This window comes from Pinus tabuliformis, chromosome 5_1 (genome assembly GCF_031772625.1).
Source record: "Pinus tabuliformis cultivar Carrire ecotype Pingquan chromosome 5_1, CPIR1, whole genome shotgun sequence".
Classification (NCBI taxonomy): Eukaryota; Viridiplantae; Streptophyta; class Pinopsida; order Pinales; family Pinaceae; genus Pinus; species Pinus tabuliformis.
The window spans coordinates 446,310,422-446,328,396 of record NC_142305.1 but is presented as its reverse complement, the minus strand read 5'-3'; positions in this window follow the sequence as shown (position 1 = coordinate 446,328,396).

Genomic DNA, 17,975 nt, shown 5'->3' with positions numbered 1-17,975 from the left:
CCAAGAAGTTCGATGGCAAGAAGAAGAAGATTATTGTTGCTATTCAGAAAGATTTGGGGTCAGACTTAGATGATGAAACAACAGTCACAGCCACATGTATAAAAGGTGAAAATTCTGAAGCATCTGCTAGTAATTCTTCACAATCTATTGATAATGAAGAAAATGAGAGGAAAAGACATGAGCTTTTTCATATTAGAGTTATTTCCAAGAATCAAAAGATTGATACTTTATTTGATAGTGGTTCACAAGTAAACTTGATTTCTGAAGCAATGGTAAAGAAGTTGGGACTACTAACCACACCTCACAAGAAGCCATATCCATTAGGTTGGGTATGTGATAAAGCAAAGCTACAAGTGACTAGACAATGTAAACTTAGGTTTGCTTTTGGGTCAACATTTGTAGATGAGGTTGAGTTAGATATAGTTCCCTTGGATATCAGTGGTATTGTTTTAGGAAGTCCTTACTTGTATGATAAAAAAGCCATTTCCTATAGAACTGAAAATAAGTATCAACTCACAAAAGATGGAATAGAATATATTGTAAGAGCTCATCAGCTCAAAAATAACTACACTCTCATTAACTCAGGGCAAATGAAAAGAATTGTAAATTCATGCAAGCAAATTTTACTAATGGTCGTAAAGGAAAAGAACCCTGATAAAACCAATGCATTTGAAGGTTTTGATGCTAAACAAAAAGCTGATTTAGAAAAAGTTGTTCCAGAATATGATATCCTATTTCAAGAACCTGAAGGTTTTCTACCCAAAAGGGAAATAGTACATGATATTCATTTGCAACAAGATGCTCCATTGCCTAACATTGGAATGTACAGGTTATCCGCTTTAGAGAATAAAAAGATCAAGAAGCAGGTACATGAGCTGCTCGATAAAGGGTTCATAAGACCAAGCACATCACCATGTGGATCTCTAATCATGTTGGTGAGAAAGAAAGATGGTTCGTGGAGGATGTGCATTGATTACAGAGCACTGAATAAAATAACAATCAAGAATTGTTATCCTCTTCCTCGCATTGATGATCTATTAGATCAGCTGAAAGAAGTTGTTTACTTTTCCAAGTTAGACTTGCGTAGTGGCTACCATCAGGTTAGAGTAGCAGAACAAGATGCATGGAAGACTGCTTTCAAAACAAAGCAAGGGTTGTATGAATGGCTGGTTATGCCTTTTGGCTTAACTAATGCTCCTGCCACTTTCATGAGAGTTATGAATGATGCACTCAAACCTTTTATTAATGATTTTGTAATTGTATATTTAGATGAAATTATTGTTTTTAGTAGAACATGGGAAGAACATTTGAAGCATGTAAAGTAGACTCTAGATGTTTTGAAAAGAGAAAATCTCTATGTTAAGTTATCAAAATGTGAATTCAGCAGAACATCTTTAAATTTTTTGGGTCATATTGTAGGGGGTGGTGATGAATTGAAGATAGATTCCTCTAAGGTTGAAGTCATTGTGAACTGGCCTAAACCCAAATCTGCTACAGAAGTTAGAAGCTTCCTAGGAGCAGCAAAATATTGGAAAAAGTTAATTGCTAACTTTTACTTGATTGTAGCTCCCTTACATGCTTTGACAGGATTGAACAAGGTGTTTCAGTGGAGAGGCAAACAACAGAAAGCCTTCGACACCTTGAAATAAAAAATTAGTAAAACACCAGTACTAGCATTGCTAGATCTTCAAAGACCATTTGAGATTGAAGCAGATGCCAGTGACTATGCCATGGGAGTAGTGTTGATGCAACACGGTAAACCCATATGTTATCATTCTGAGACATTTAATTCTACAGTAGTTAATTATCCCACATATGATAAAGAATTGTATTCATTAGTGCAGAATGTGAAAAAGTGGAAACATTACCTATTGGGCAAAGAAAAAATTATACATACAGATCATCAACCACTTCAATATTTGCATTCACAAACTAAATTGCAGTAATCAAGAAACTATAGGTGGATGCGGTTTCTACAACAGTTTCATCTTGTCATCAGATATAAGAAATGCATACACAAGAAGGTTGCAGATATGTTATCCAAACCAATCATAAATGCATCTACTATACTCAAGCATAACTGTGTATTGCATGAAAGCTACATTGAACAATATGCTCAAGATGTAGATTTTAAAGATTTATATGCAACTTTAAGTCATGGAAAACAAGTAGAAGAATTGGATTATCATGTTAAGGACCAACTCTTATATCATTTGGGAAAGTTATGCATTCCTCAAACTGAAAGAGTTAATATAATCCGAGAAGCACATACTTCTCTAATACTAGGTCATTTTGGGGTAAGTAAAACAGCTGCACAGTTGCAAAGATTCTGCTATTGGCCAAGAATGCATGAAACAGTTTCTAGATATATTAAAGGGTGTACCATGTGTGCTAAAAGCAAGCCCGGCAATAGAAAACTAAGCTTATACACTCCATTTCTAGTTCCTTCTCATCCTTGGGAAAGTTTTTCCATGGACTTTGTTGGGGGATTTCCAAAATCTAGAAAAGGTCATGATTATCTATATGTTATTGTGGACAGGTTCAACGAAATGTGTATTTTAATACCTTGTAACAAGTAGATTACAGCTGAACAAACAACAAAGTTTTTCTTTCAACGTGTATGGGTTCATTTTGGGTTACCCACTTCTATTGTATCATCGAGATTCCTGATTTGTTGGGAAGTTTTGGTGAAGTCTATGAGAGTTGATGGATACCAGATTGAAGAAGAGCACAATATTTCATCCACAAACAGATGGTCAAACAGAGGTGGTCAACATGATAGTGATCTAGTTGCTCAGGGGCTATTGCAGCAAGCATCCCAAGCTTTGGGATGAACATTTATGTTATGTGCAACATGCTTACAACCGTGCTAAACACTCTTCTACACGAAGATCTCCTTTTGAGACTTGTTTTGGTTTTTCACCAAGGTCTCCCTTGGATTTTGTCTTTAGTAAAGACATAGCAGTTGATGGACACAGTGATGTGGACAAAGAAACCAAGTTCATCGAACAGATCCAAGAAATTCACCAAGCAGTGCAAGAACATTTGGAGAGAAGCTAGGCCAAGTACAAGGCAAGGAATGATAAGCATCGAATTGATCATAGCTTCCAAGTTGGTGATCAAGTCTAGTTTTACATCAGCAAATATAGAATGCAAGGTGAACGTAAGAAGATGAAGCGAATAAGGTATGGGCCTTTCAAGATACTTGAGAAAATTGGTGAGAATGCTTTTTGCCTTGATTTGCTAGCTTACATGCACATATATTCAGTAGTTAATGCAGAGAACTTGAGACTGTTTGAACCTTCATTGATTGAAGATCCTGAAGAGAAAAGTCAGTTGACTTCTATTGATGATCTGTTTCCCGAATATCTCAATGAGTTGCGGGAAGACATAGTTCTGGATAGGAAGGTGAGAAGTACGCGTAGTGGGGATGTTGAGTACCTGAGAATTGGACTCAAAGGTTCAAAACCAAGCAGTGTAAGATGGACAGAGATTGGACAAGTGAGGAAGTTGTATCCTCAATTGATTGATGCTTGAAAACCAACTTTTGGTGGTCCAAAAGCTTTTTCAGTGGGAAGGCGTTATCCAAAATGGATCCTAAACATCCTCTAAGTCTTCAAAAATTCAAAACTATCACATATGAAAAACCTTTAGAAATAGCAGATTACACTATCGGGAGGCAAAAACATGAAGAAAACAGTGAAATCAAGCCTATAATAGGCTTAAAACAACTTTGCACAGGAGCCATCGAATCTAGCGAATCAACGGTCCAGATCCGATCGGCATATCGCAAGCAGTGAAGGTAGGCAGAGCTTATCGGAGGCGTCCATATAAATGTTGTGATAGCGATCATCGAGGTCAATGAGGACTGTCAATCAAGTGCACAGATCAATGGCCTAGGTTAACCCGCCATATCGCATCAGCAAATTACAAGGGAGTGCTTACAATGGCCCAGGGGCTTATGCAATATGCGATTGCGACAAGTCACATCATAATATCGCATTGGAGCAACACAAAGGAGTGGGGATGATGCATGCAACTACGATAGCTAGACCCGACAAGATTATAAATGAAAACACATATATTTTGAGTTCTGGAAAACAGGGTTTTCCTTTGTATTTCGCGCTTTTGTTAAATATAAGAAAAACCAAAGAGATGCGAATAAAGCGATGAAAGGGGACGCGAAAGGGTTTATACATGAAGGTGTATATGTTTTGAGATCCAAAACAAGTGGGATTTCAAGCGAGCCATAGGCAATAAGTGGTTTTGACAGGGCTCCACCCGATCCCATCCACTGGTCGACACATCGTATGAGAAAACCACCTTTTCGAGCGGTAAATCTTCGTACACCTTCGACACCCGAAATGAATCTCAGCCATTGGATCAAAATCCTTCATATCAATGGTGGAGATGCAATCATGATATAAAGGTGCACCCGATAGGAATATAGTGCAGATTTATGAATATTTCAAGTCCGATGAACAATGTTTTAGTGGATTTTTCCTGTGTTTTACAGTGTTTCTCTTTGTAAACAGAAAATGCTATTTTTGGGGATTTCAAAGGTCCAATGGTCCCTTCCTTTACAGAACAGGTGGCCACCTTCCCTAAAGGCATTATGAAATGATTGCTAACACTCAGAAGGGGATTGGAGTGGACAGAGGCCGGGAGCTAGAGAGCCCGAGAAGGGGAAACGAACAGACATCATCGATTAGCTCTAAAGCTGCAGGCTGATAGAGACAGAAGGGAAGCAGTGCTGAGACAAAGAGAAAACAAAGATTGAGAGTCAGTGAGGAGAGTTTGTGTACTCAGAAAGACTTGGGGGATCCAAGTAAAGCCTTGTTGTTTTGTATATGTTGTGTAAGACTCAAATTGAGCACACTTTTGTAAAAATCTATTTTCAAAGACATAATAGAGAGGTCACCACTGAAGGCTGGACTAGGAGACGTAGCCCGAGAGTGTTGGGTGGACTCCTTGATTAAACTTGTTGTGTTATGTGTGTTGTCTATTATTTTTCTTTAACTGCTTCATTGTCTATGTTATTCACAATCTTATCAATACATTGCACTAAGTAATATAGACAAATCCATGCACATGAGTCTATAATACCTTAAAACTAATTTAAGATCTCAATTTCAGATCAAAATCTAGATTTTCATGTTTGCAGTTTCAACAGCTCAAAGCAATTTTTATTGACAGTTAGTGTTTATTTTATTATTTAAACCCTTTCATGTCTTTTAAGAAAGGGTCCTCAATTTGTATAAAACTTGACTTGAGAAGTTACACTTTTGTACTTCTGAATATATTTTTATCAGTAGTGGATCAAGGTTCTACATTTTTGTGAAGAAACTTTTTCAAGACTTGCACTTTTGTATTTCCTGGAAGTTTTCTCAAATAAGAAAGTGGAATCAGAGTGTCATTTACATTGGAAAGACTCAAATGCATGTGGTATTTCTATCACTGTTCTTTTGTCTTTTTTCCTTATGTGGTGAAGCATTCCCTTTTAAAATTTGCTATTGTTGATATATGTATGCTCTTCAAACAATTCTTTATCATGTCATTTCTGAAGATTTAGAATTGTTATAATTTAAAGATATATGTAGCAATATACATTGTTATGAATGTGATATGTTTCTTATAATTACTTTGTTTAATTTCTTAAAAAATTAATCGTTATATATGAATGCATCTTCCTATTTGATAAGTAAGCCATCTATATGATTATTTCTTTGTTAGGAATAATCAGAAATCGCATTGTTAACACATTACCCGAGTTAGATAAGTATATTTGTATATTTTTGAGTTATAGGTCAAAGCACTTATCATCTTTATTATACATTATAAAACAATCATCCATCAAATCATACATTACTAGGAAACTGGTCCCATAATATCCAGTTGGAGCCACCATACCAAATGAAAAAGGAGTTGTACTAAGGTCCAGACCTGGTGATTATCCCCAATGTTGGTGCTAGGATTTTAGAGGCGTCAACACCTCCTTAGGCACATTATTGCCAAGAGTGGGATCAAGGTAGACCCAGACAGAGTATGAAGCATCATGCAGATTCCTCATCCCATGAAAAAGAAAGCCATGCAGTACTTCTTGGGGAAGATCAACTTCCTAAGAAAGTTCATGTCTGATTATGCGCAGATTTTCAAACCCGTACAAGAGATGACCAAGAAGGACACAATGTATAGTTGGGGAAAGAAGTAAAAGGAAGCGTTTTCTTAGATTAAGAAAGCCATAGTAGAGGTGTCTGCATTGTGCAGCCCAAACTTCAACAAAGATTTCTTTCTCTACACGTTTGCTTACGATATTTCACTCCTTGCTGTGCTACCTCAGAAAGACGAGTTCAAAAATGAACGCCCCATCTCTTTCATGAGCGGGAGATCACAAGGACTTGAAATGAACTATCCTACTATGGAAAAACAAGCATATGTTGTATACAAGGAGGTTAAACATTTTAGACCCTACCTCTTGAAAAATCACTGGATTGTCTTTGTTCCACACCCAACAGTCAGATCATTGCTTGTTCAGCAAGAGCTCGGTGAGATATGGGTGAACTGGATGACTGTACTGCATGAGTATGATATTGACATCAAGTCAGTTCACACCATAAAGGATCATGGCCTTTGCAGATTAGTAGCTGAAGCAGTACATGTGCAAGAGGAAGAAATAGAGCTCGTCAGCTAGGAGCAAGAAATTGAAATGCATAATGTTGAGCGAGCCGCTCGCCACTTCGTGTGGAAAATATTGGTATGCAAGTGTGCATTAGTACCTTGAGCATGGAACCATGCCCTCTCACTTTTCTATGTTGTAGAAGAGGGCACTCCAACTGAAAGCTTTATCTTACCAGTTGGTGTACAGAATTATTTACAAAATATATCACAGCGACGTTTTTCTCAGGTGCCTGGAGGCACAAGATTTAGAAAGGGTGTTACGTGATCTTCATGACGGAGTAGCCGGGGGTCACTTCGCAGACAATAAAACAGTGCACAAGGTCATGTGGGCTGGTTTCTACTGGCTTACATTATTCAAAGATGAGCATGCCTATTCCCGCAAGTTTCCAATTTGTGAAAGATGCATCGACAGAAAACGAAGGTCAACAACCTCGTTGAATCCTGCCACAGTGGATGAACCATTCCAATAGTGGGGCTTGGACATCATTGGGTATATTTTCCAACATTTGCCAAAGCAATGCCACTACATCTTAACTACTAAAAATTACTTCACGCGGTGGACAAAAGCAGTTCCGCTGAAGTAATGACCAGGAATGCATCATCTTCATAAAATAGAACATCATATCAAGGTTTTGCATTCTTGTATCACTTGTTTTTCACAATGCAACATACTTCTCTTCGTTAAATATTTATGACTTTGCATTGAAAACTGGTATTGTCTTAAAGCATTTAGCTAACTAATCCTCGTATGGAAATGGTCTTGCCGAGTCTACAAACATTAATCGTATCTGCGTCATAAAAAAGATCATTTACTCTGAACAACGAAACTAACATTTCACTTTGGTGAATGCTCTATGGGCTGATCGAGTCACACCCAAACCCTATCTGAATACATCCCCCTACTTCCTGGTATATGGAAAAAAATACATCCTCCCACCAAATATCTACTTTCCTGTTCTCCAGTTATCCCAAGAATCCCAAGGCAATCCATGTCTATTGTTTTAGCATAGGATGGACACATTACACAAGCTGCAGGAAGAAAAGGTGAAAGAGAAAGAAAAGTTCACACTTCACCAGAACCGTATCAAGAGATGGTTCAATAAGAAGTTTGCAAGGAACACCAGCTTCGATGTGGGAGACTTGGTATTGAAGTTGGATAAACCCCATGAAGACAAAGGTAAACATACGAAGTTTCAGTCCCTATGGATTGGCCCATTTACTATTCATGAGAAGCTTGTCCAATACATGTATCCTTTACAATCACTTGACAGGAAGATTGACACTCTCCCTGTCAATGGCCAAGACTTAAAATGTTATTTTATTTTCTTTTCTACTTTGATTTATTGTTTTTCTTTACTTGGTTGATTTGTGCTTTGTTTTTCAGTTGTTTGTTTTGTAAATAAGTGTTGTCCCACACTGTGTTCTGGCTTCTGAATGTGCATGAGGCTGAAGTTAAAAGAGTCTTGTAACACTGCAACACTTGGCCAGTCTTGTGTCCATCTTCTTTATGCTTGGTTGTAACTTTTGGCCAATGAAGTCTTGATGGAAAATATGATTCATCTGTAAGGAATTTTTGGTCAAACCATGAACCTGTGTCGAGTCTAGGAAACCTCATGCCTATACTCAGTTTTCTGCTCTATGTGTTCAAGCTTATCCAACTAGTAGAAACAGAGAAGGGGAAATCTAAACGAACAAACATGAATTAGAGGTCTTACATGCTTCTCTAAAGGAACAACCTCTTCTACTCTCAATAAGTCAAGATCCCTCTTGTGCCCCAAAATAAATAAGTGCCTATGCACAGTCCTCTTTCAAAAAAAATAAAATAAGAACAAAGGTGAAAGAAGAGAAAGGCTTCCTACACAAAGAGGTGAAGCAAGCAACTCCACCGGGGTACTGTCTAGGGTCGTTGGTAGTGGAGCAATGTTGGTGTTCCTACGTGACTCCATCGAGGTACTGCCTAGGCCTGCTGGAAGCAGAGAAACACCAAAGATGAAAACTTATACTCTGGAAATCTTACGCTCGCCAGCCAAACTACCCTTCCCACTTTTAAACATAGTGGTCTCACTACATTTTGTGTTGTGTTCAGCTGAGTCAGTACAAGGTGAACTGTGTCTGTTTGCAGGGTAAGTGGGGAAGCTGAAGTGATCTGCATAACGAATCAATACTTCTCGAAAGGCTAAGGCCTTGTGCTGAAAATGAACCAAAACAGAGAAACTGTTATTCAACTAGTGTGTCACCAAGTGTTGTAGTGACTGCAACACCCTCCAAAATTTTGGCTTGCATCCAAATTTCAGAGCCTTCCTTGGTTTTTCATTTGAATTTTTCAAACACTCGAGCTCACCCCATGAGCTCTCATGAAGTATTTTCACCTTTTTGCTTGTTTGACCAAAGGTTGTCTTTCAACATGTTGATTTCTTTGCCATTCTTGTGATCTAATTCTGGTGAGTTTGAAGGTTTGTGTTTGTGTGTCTGATTTTTCTTCACTATGTAAACATCCATCATACTCACACACAAAAATGTAAATAATGTCACACAAGTGTCTTCAAAGTTATTTGAAGGTCTATCACAAGTGTCTCACTTGTCGCTATCAACTCCAAGATAGTCTCACTGAGGGCATGCTTTTTCTTATTGTCATGGTGGTCTATGTTGTCTCGTCATCAATTATGCTAAGTGTATGTTCATAATGTCAATCCACACAAGTTTTCTTTCTTTCAACACTTACCCATTTTCCTGAAAATTTGCCCGACTAGACAACCCTCTTCCACCAAACCCCGACTGAGCTGCACTGCACAGTCTTAGCCCTCAGTGACCATGCTCTACTACCCAGAACTCCGTAGTGCTTGAGTATGGCCCCTAGGTCAGATGAAATGCGCAAGCCCGAAGGTGAGAAACCTGTCTACCTCCCAAAATTGTGCAGAAACTACCTCCCTATCCAACTGAACTGTGAATTTCTCAATCACACTCATCAACCCTCCTCCTTGCCTGCTGGGAGCCTACAGTTCTCTAAGGCCTAGGTTTGCACTATTCCCTAAAATTGCACAAACATGCACAATTGGTCATATGTTGCCTTGCTTTGCACTGTTCCCAGAATTTCCCAGATGAACCTTGTTGCCTTTCTTTTCCCTACCACTAGAAATTGCACAAAAAAGTGTAGAAGTTACCCTGCTGACTGTCCTGCACTATTCGTAGAAATTACGCAGTCATGAACAAAAATCCCTCTTCAATACTGATCCGTATTCCATCTAGAAATTGTGCAGTCATGACTAGCAGTCCCTCTGAAGCCCTGCTCTATCTTCCCTTTGGAAATTGCGCAGAACTAACCAACAGACCCTCTACAACCCACTCTATGTTCCCTATGAAAACTGCACAAAAGCTGCCCCCCTCAGGGTCCCACCTTGCAGCTGACATTGGTGACTCTCATTGCACAGTTTTTCCCGACAGTGTAGGTTGTCCTCCCGAAATGCCTCATTCTAGCCTGAGTTGCACTCTGCGCTATCTCAATGAGTTGTCTTCCCTCCCTGTCACCTAGACCACAAGAACAATGCATCATGATAGACTAGGAGGTTTTGGATTTGATGTCGTCCTGTCATGAGTGAATTACAAGAACAGGTATGCTGCTAGATCATGGTGAGATGATGAACTGGATGAAGAAGGAGCGCACATGCTAGAGGAATTGTTGTAGTTCGACATACATACCAAGCATATCAAGCAACAAGCAAAAGGAACACATGCATTGAAGCATTAAGCAAGGCCAAGACCATCGAAGACCCCGCAGCACTATGCCATGCGGAGGAGAAGACAAAGCAAACTAATAGTATATCCATCACTCAATAGTGCAACAACTTGACATGGACACCACAGTCAGCCAGTACATGTTAGCAGTGTCACAACGAGTTGTGTCATCAGTTGTCTCGGCCACATCACCACTATGGGTCATATCTGTTGTAACTGAATGTAATGTAAAGTGAAGTCCAATGGACGCACACAAAAGTTGAATATTCATGTCAGTTGAAAATTAATGGGACATTGAATAGTCATGAGGGTAGTCCAAGAGTCACAAGGGTCAAGCATCACCCTTAGCTATATATACCCTTCCCATTGTCTGAGCAAGGAATTTTTACCTTGGCTCCTCCCATGTAGGCTTAAGAGTTTGCAGTTTGTTATTTGAGGAGTGAGGAGTGGATCCAATGTCCCACTACTGGGACTAGTGATGTATGGTGTACAGATGTGTCTTGGGACTTTTTCTTAATTCAAAACCCTGTTTTAGGCCATCACATTTTCACGCATGTTTTCTAGATGTTTGTAAGGCTACTCTTTAAACATTTGTATTGCATGTTTTCTTAAACTGTACTAAGATAGTTGAACTACTTTGGTTATTTTAATACTTACATTGTTGAATATGTGTTGTATTGTTTATCATTGTTGTCTCATTCGTGTGCGCTACTCTGTAGGGCATTAGGCAAACCATTATTGTTCTCTTGGTTATAACGATTGCCACCCTCGTGTGGACTACTCCGCTAGATGGTGTACGCGTTTTCCTTTGCAATTTGGTTTTAACGACTGTCGCACCTGTTGTGGACTACTCCACTAAATGCTGGACATACCCTTGTTGTTTTCACATGTGTCTCTCCCTGGTTGGTACTACTACCTCTCATATAAAGGCTCACTTTTACCCTTTCCCTTACAATAAGAGAACCTAGACACAAAGTTACATTACACACTCACCAGACATACTCAACTTGCTTTTTGAAGATACAAGCATAACACTCTCATGTACTGAACAACAAGAGCTAAGGAAAATCTCTAAGATAATGGCAACCGGGCCATCGTCCTCGATGGGACTCCTACACCAAACAGTGTGAGGTCTAGTTGGGACTTCATACCAGGGAGATCCACTAAATTTTGGCAGGTCTAGCACCATCAACACCTTTTTAACCCAAAGGAATGTTAATATCCCATCTACTATTTAGTATTTTAGAAAAGACATATTTCATTAATAACTCTAAAAACCATTGTTCTGGCTTGGCGATCAAATATTGACAATGCGATTCACAAGTGTTGATATTCATGAATAAATTGGCTTGTGATGAGACCTCTTGTCTTACAAAAAAGTGTTTTGAGCCATTATCCAAGCTTGTTGACCATACGTGATAATGTCATAACAAGCAAAGCTCGTGATCATGGGAGGCTGGATCTTTTAGGAGACCCCTTATCTGTCAGTTTTTTCACACAATTTTTAATTTATACTCTAATAATGTGTGCTAATAGATGGGGAGATAAATCCTCTCCTTACGAGATAGGATAACATGGAAGAGTTATTGAATACTAAACTTATTTGTTTTTTTTTTGTCACTTTAGTAGTTGTTTTCTAAGGTAAGTTGTCGCAAAATAGAATTATCTTATATTATAAAGTGGAATTATCAAAATGACAAGGAAACACATTAATAGTTTCAAATATGAAGCTGAAAGATACCAATTCGATGATTATTTTGATATTCTTCCTTTTACTAATGAACTTCATTGAAAAAGAGTAAAAATTTCAGATGTATCAGACCAAAGATTAATGTGAAAAAGCTTTTCAACTAAAATATTTGGTAATATTACCAAGATGATTTTCAAAGGGGAACAAAACGAAATATCATGAAATCAGATCCGAAAGCATGATAAAAAAGAAATGCAAACCAAATTAACAAAACAAACCATTGCAAACAAAATCATGAAATAGAAAAACTCAAAAAAGATAAAAGTAATATCTTGACATAAGGCATTAAGATCTTGTTATGATTTTTTCAAGCAGAAGTGTTGTCTTGCTTCATGAGTTTCTCTTTCATGAGTTTATTAAAAACGAACTAATGACAAGTTTTGATTAAAAATTTCACTGGACATCTTAATAGAGATTTATTTCCTTTCTTAAATCTTGCTTTAAAACATATCACAAAAATGATAAGAAAAATTTCAAGTTAAGAAAATCTCCCTGAGTAAGGTTTGAAAGATGCTCCATTTAGTATTTATGTTTATCACAACTGACTTATTCAAAAAAGTTGGATTATACCAAAACCGAAAAAAGGACAACAAAATATAAGAAAGAAAAAATGGAGCAGAAAATAACAAATTGAAATAAAAACATACAAACAGATGATAATAAAATTGCAAATGCATACCTAAAAGAATTTGATAGTCAGTTTACCTCAATGGATCTTCGTCTTCTTCCATGTATTTATTTAGAATTTTTTAAATCATATTTTTATTTAATTAACAAAATGTTAACAAAAAGAAATCTAATCTATTCGTAATATTAATCTACAAAAACAAATTATTACTAGGTAAAATCCATGTAAAATCAAACTTCCAATGTAACCATTCAACTGCTTTGTTTACTACATGTACACACCAATCAGATTTCAATAACAAAAGCACAATTGAAACAACAAAAGGAAATTTGAATTGATTATGTACATCTAAAAATAAAGTATGTACAAATAACAACTTATTTACAAATAACTTATTTGAAAACCATCTCTCTTGGAAAGTTGTCTCGAAACAAATATCTATCGAATCTTAAAAGTATGGATGTATATTTATAAGAGATTCAAAACTAACCAAAGGAGAAGGTAGCAAGGAAGATTGTGAGGGAACATTATCACGAGTTAAATTTTGTCAATAATGAGATAATTGAAATGAAATGAACATCAGATTAATTTGAAAAACAAAAGTTTTTTGATATTTAGGATTAAAATTTCGAATAACATATTAATTGTATTTAGTTAATGCATCTTGAGGGTGTTCAATGCTTAGATATTGAACATGCCTACATAAAATATCAACAAAGAAAACATAATGAAAGAATTGAAAGAAAGCAATCATAACCAATTTTCTATGAACATTAAAATTACAACATAATGTTATAGGGCCACTCTTGAACCTATCACTAAATTTAGTGATCGAATTGTCACTAAAAGAGAATTCCAACAAAATGCTATTGTTGAAAATAGAAACAAGAAATGATACAAATAGAATCTAGAATATTCTAATTTTAATTTGTCCTTGAATTAAAATTGTGAATTAAATTCAAATTTAGTCTCACCAGCTCTTGGAAATAATTAATTAATTCATTATGGATTAATTAGTTGGATAAATTCAAGCTAGAAGTCTTTCTGAAGTCATGCAACAATTATCCCTTAAATTAAGGATATTATCCCTTAATTAAGGAAATAAGATTGAGTTATATTTGAGTTTTAATTAGTTAGCTCATTTTATTGAGTTAAGTCCAGTTAAATTAGTTCTAAATTGTTTGAGGAACTAATTGTGAGTTCAGTCAGTTAATGCATGCACGCATCCAACTAGTGTACTCCAGATAACTGAAGATTCTCTCATCAGAAACTCATGCATGTCTATTCAGAGAAAGACCCAGTTGAGCTAAATTTCAAGGATAGGTTATTATCAATTCAATGAGTTTTCTTATAAAGGAAACTCATCCATGCAGAAGGAATAAGGTTCTTTGAGGATTGCACAGTTTTACAGGGTGTGAGATCAGTGTGAGTGATCACTGTTACACTTGGTAACAGTAGGATCACCCAGGAAAAACAACACAAGAAAATAGGAGGCTTGGAGGGTAGAGGAGAAGGTTCATGAGAAGCCTTGTTTGCGTGTGAGCATCCAGGAGGATTGTACTGAGAGATGGTTAGCAGTGGGAGCTAAGGCTTTGTGTAATTCTTAGATATTTCCACCTTGTATGATAATACAGATAGTGGGGTTTTTAGCCGAGGCTTTCCCCTGAGTATTCTTCTATGTTTCATTTGCTTTGATTCTTCTCTGGTTATGTTTGTTCCGCTTGTTCTTGCTCAAATCCTTTAAGCTTCTGCTAATTGATTGTAGAAGTAGATTAAAGTATTTTTCTTTAGTTATATTGCATTATCGAGTTAATCTATAATCACATTTTCTACATAGATCTCAAAGATAGATTTGTAGATAATTTGCAGGAAATTCTACATGGTATTAGAGCCTAGTTTATCGGAGCTGTGAACAGTATACAGAGAAGATAATTCAAAGTTTGAAGTTCGGGGTTGCAATTGCAAATCGAATTCATCTCATACTTCAAGGTTGGTCAATGGCGTTCTATGGCTTGAGACTCGAGTATGCCTTGGATGGCATCTCAAACTACATAGCATGGAAAGATTGCATGGAGGTTGTATTAGAAGACAACGCCTTGAAGGATTTCATTGATCAAGATATCCCAAAGCCAGGTTAAACTAATGCACAAGAGTTGGTTGAATGGAAGAAGTGTGGGGCGAGGGTGAGATGGATCATCCTTGAGGGAGTTCGAGAACATATTGTCACAAGTCTCCATGGGAAGGATACTCCATATTCAATGTGGAAGACATTGAAGGACCTCTACCAGAACAGTAGTGACCAGAGGAAATCAATACTCAAGGACAAGCTTCGAAGAATCAAGATGGAGAACGAAGATACTATTTCCACATATCGGCACAAGCTCTCCACTTGCAGAGATGAGCTTAGAAGTGTGGGAATAACTACTGCCGATGATGATATGGTGAGCCTCTCTCTCCGTGGCCTTCCAAAGAGATGGAATAGCTACCAGGACTCTGTGAATGGAAGGGAGAAACTACCGTATTAGGAATGACTGTGGTCAAATCTCTTGCAGGAGGAGCACACGAGATGGTTCTTCATCCGAGGATGATGAAGAAAATCCTGCCTTAGCAAGTAAGGCAAGGAAAGGGAAGGGGAAGGTGTCCCTTTCCGAATCGAATTCTTATCATGGAGGGAAGAAGGTTGACAAGTCTAAAGTGAGATGATTTAATTGTCATGAGATGGGTGATTATGCGACTAATTGCCCGTCGAAGAAGTCTAAGAAGGGATCCTCAGAAGGATATGAAGGTGAGGCATTAGCCTCTCAGTTCGAGATGGACTTCACCCTCATCGCATGCATGGTGTCATCGATGATGGGTTTGGATTGGTTTCTTGACAGTGGGGCCTCATTCCACATGACCAGAGATAAAAGTTTATTCAGTACCTTAGAGGAGAAAGACCTAAAGATGCGCATAGAGATGGGTGACAATGAAAGGTATAATGTTTCAGGAGTGGGCACGGATGCTTTTCAGAGGGAGCATGGAGCTCTTATCACCTTGACAGATGTGAAGTATGTGCCTAGACTGAATAAGAATTTGGTATCGATCGCGATGTTGGAGGACAAAGGCTACGATGTTGTCTTCAGTAGGGGAAAGGTTTTCCTTAGACACATCACCACGAGACAGGTGAAACAGATCGGTTCATGAGTCAAGAACCTGTATTCTCTTGAGGTTCAAGATGCATACAAATCCTTGAGGAGCAAGGAAAATGTTAGAGACTTGGTGGTTGGGAGGGAGAGTAAATTACCTCTCAACATGCAGACCCAGAAGAAGTCTCAAACAATTTTGGAGGAGCCACAATTGGAGATACTGAGAGGAGACCAAGTAGAGGCATCCACTCATGCAGAGACCTCCAATAGGGGGAAATTTCGAGCCAAGTGTGTAGAGGGATCACATGCAGCCATACCTCTAGGTGTGAGGTGGGGCGATGTGAAGTGATAGTCTCAAGAAGGCTGAAATTGGGAAGGGTCCATTGAGAGGTTTATCTCATGGATCGTACCTTGCTACGGGATCCCAAAGTGCATAGTAGCAGGAGGAATCAATGGGATTGATGCAGTCAGAGATCAAAGTGATAGAGGCTAGAGTAGTCAGATACTGAAGAGCACAGAGAATGATTGACAATAATGCAGAAAGGTTGAGTCAGCGGAAATGCAGAGTTATTTAGTTGATAGAGGCAATAGTAGTCAAAGACTTTGATGACAGAGGCATCATTCTGATTGAGGTTGGATGTTTTTTTTGTTTCTGGAAATTGCTAGAGCAACAACACTAGAGAGAAGTGTTGCATGCAGAGCATTCCAAAGGTTCAGGATCGGGATCGAGTTGAATTCCTTTCTTGTTGAGAGGGAGTGTTGAAAATAACAATAAGAAAATGATAAAAATAGAATCCAGAATATTCTAATTTTAATTTGTCCTTGAATTAAAATTGTGAATTAAATTCGAATTTAGTCTCACTAGCTCTAGCAAATAATTAATTAATTCGTTATAGATTAATTAGTTGGAGAAATTCAAGCTAGAAGTCTTTTTGAAGTCATGCAATAGTTATCCCTTAAATTAAGGATATTATCCCTTAATTAAGGAGATTGGATTGAGTTATATTTGAGTTGTAATTAGTTAGCTCAGTATACTGACTTAAGTCCAGTTAAATTAGTTCCAAACTGTTTGATGAACTAATTGTGAGTTCCGTCATGCATCCAACTAGTGTACTCCAGATAACTGAAGATTCTCTCATCAGAAACTCATGCATGTCTATTTAGAGAAAGACCCAGTTGAGTTAAATTTCAAGGATAGGTTACTATCAGTTGCATGAGTTTTCCTATAAAGGAAACTCATCCATGCAGAAGGAATAAGATTCCTTGAGGATTGTGCAATTTTATAGGGTGTGAGATCAGTGTTACACTTGGTAACAGTAGGATCACCCAAGAGAAACAACGCAAGGAAAGAGGAGGCTTGGAGGGCAGAGGAGAAGTTTTGTGAGAAGCCTTGTTTTCTTGTGAGCATCCAGGAGGATTGTACTGAGAGTTGGTTAGAATTGGGAGTTAAGGCCTTGTTTAACTCTGAGATATTTCCACCTTGTATGATAATACAGATAGTGGGGTTTTTAGCTGAGGCTTTCCCTTGAGTATTCTTCTGTGTTTCATGTGCTTTGATTCTTCTTTGGTTATATGTGTTTTGTTTAATCTTGCTCAAATCCTTTAAGCTTCCGCTAATTGATTGTAGAAGTAGATTAAATTATTTTTCTTTAGTTATATTGCATTATCGAGTTAATCTACAATCATATTTTCTACATAGATCTCAGAGGTAGATTTGTAGAGAATTTGCAGGAAATTCTACCGCTATAGATGAAAGTTTTCAAAATAAAATCAGAATAAAAAGTGTTAGAAAACTGCAAAGCTAACTCATCAAAATGTTCAGGATAAAATTTGTGTTCAGCAATAGGAGACAAAATCATAGCATGTGACTCTTCATGACATATATCATTTTTTATAATTAGTGCACTTTGTATAGGATAAAAATATTTGTCATCATCATCACTGTATTCATCATAAATTACCTCCTCTTGGAAATCAAATAACTAATTTGTACTAACAAAATCAGAAAATATGAGAGAAGAAGATTTTGAAACGTCATTGATGATAAAGAATTATCATCTAA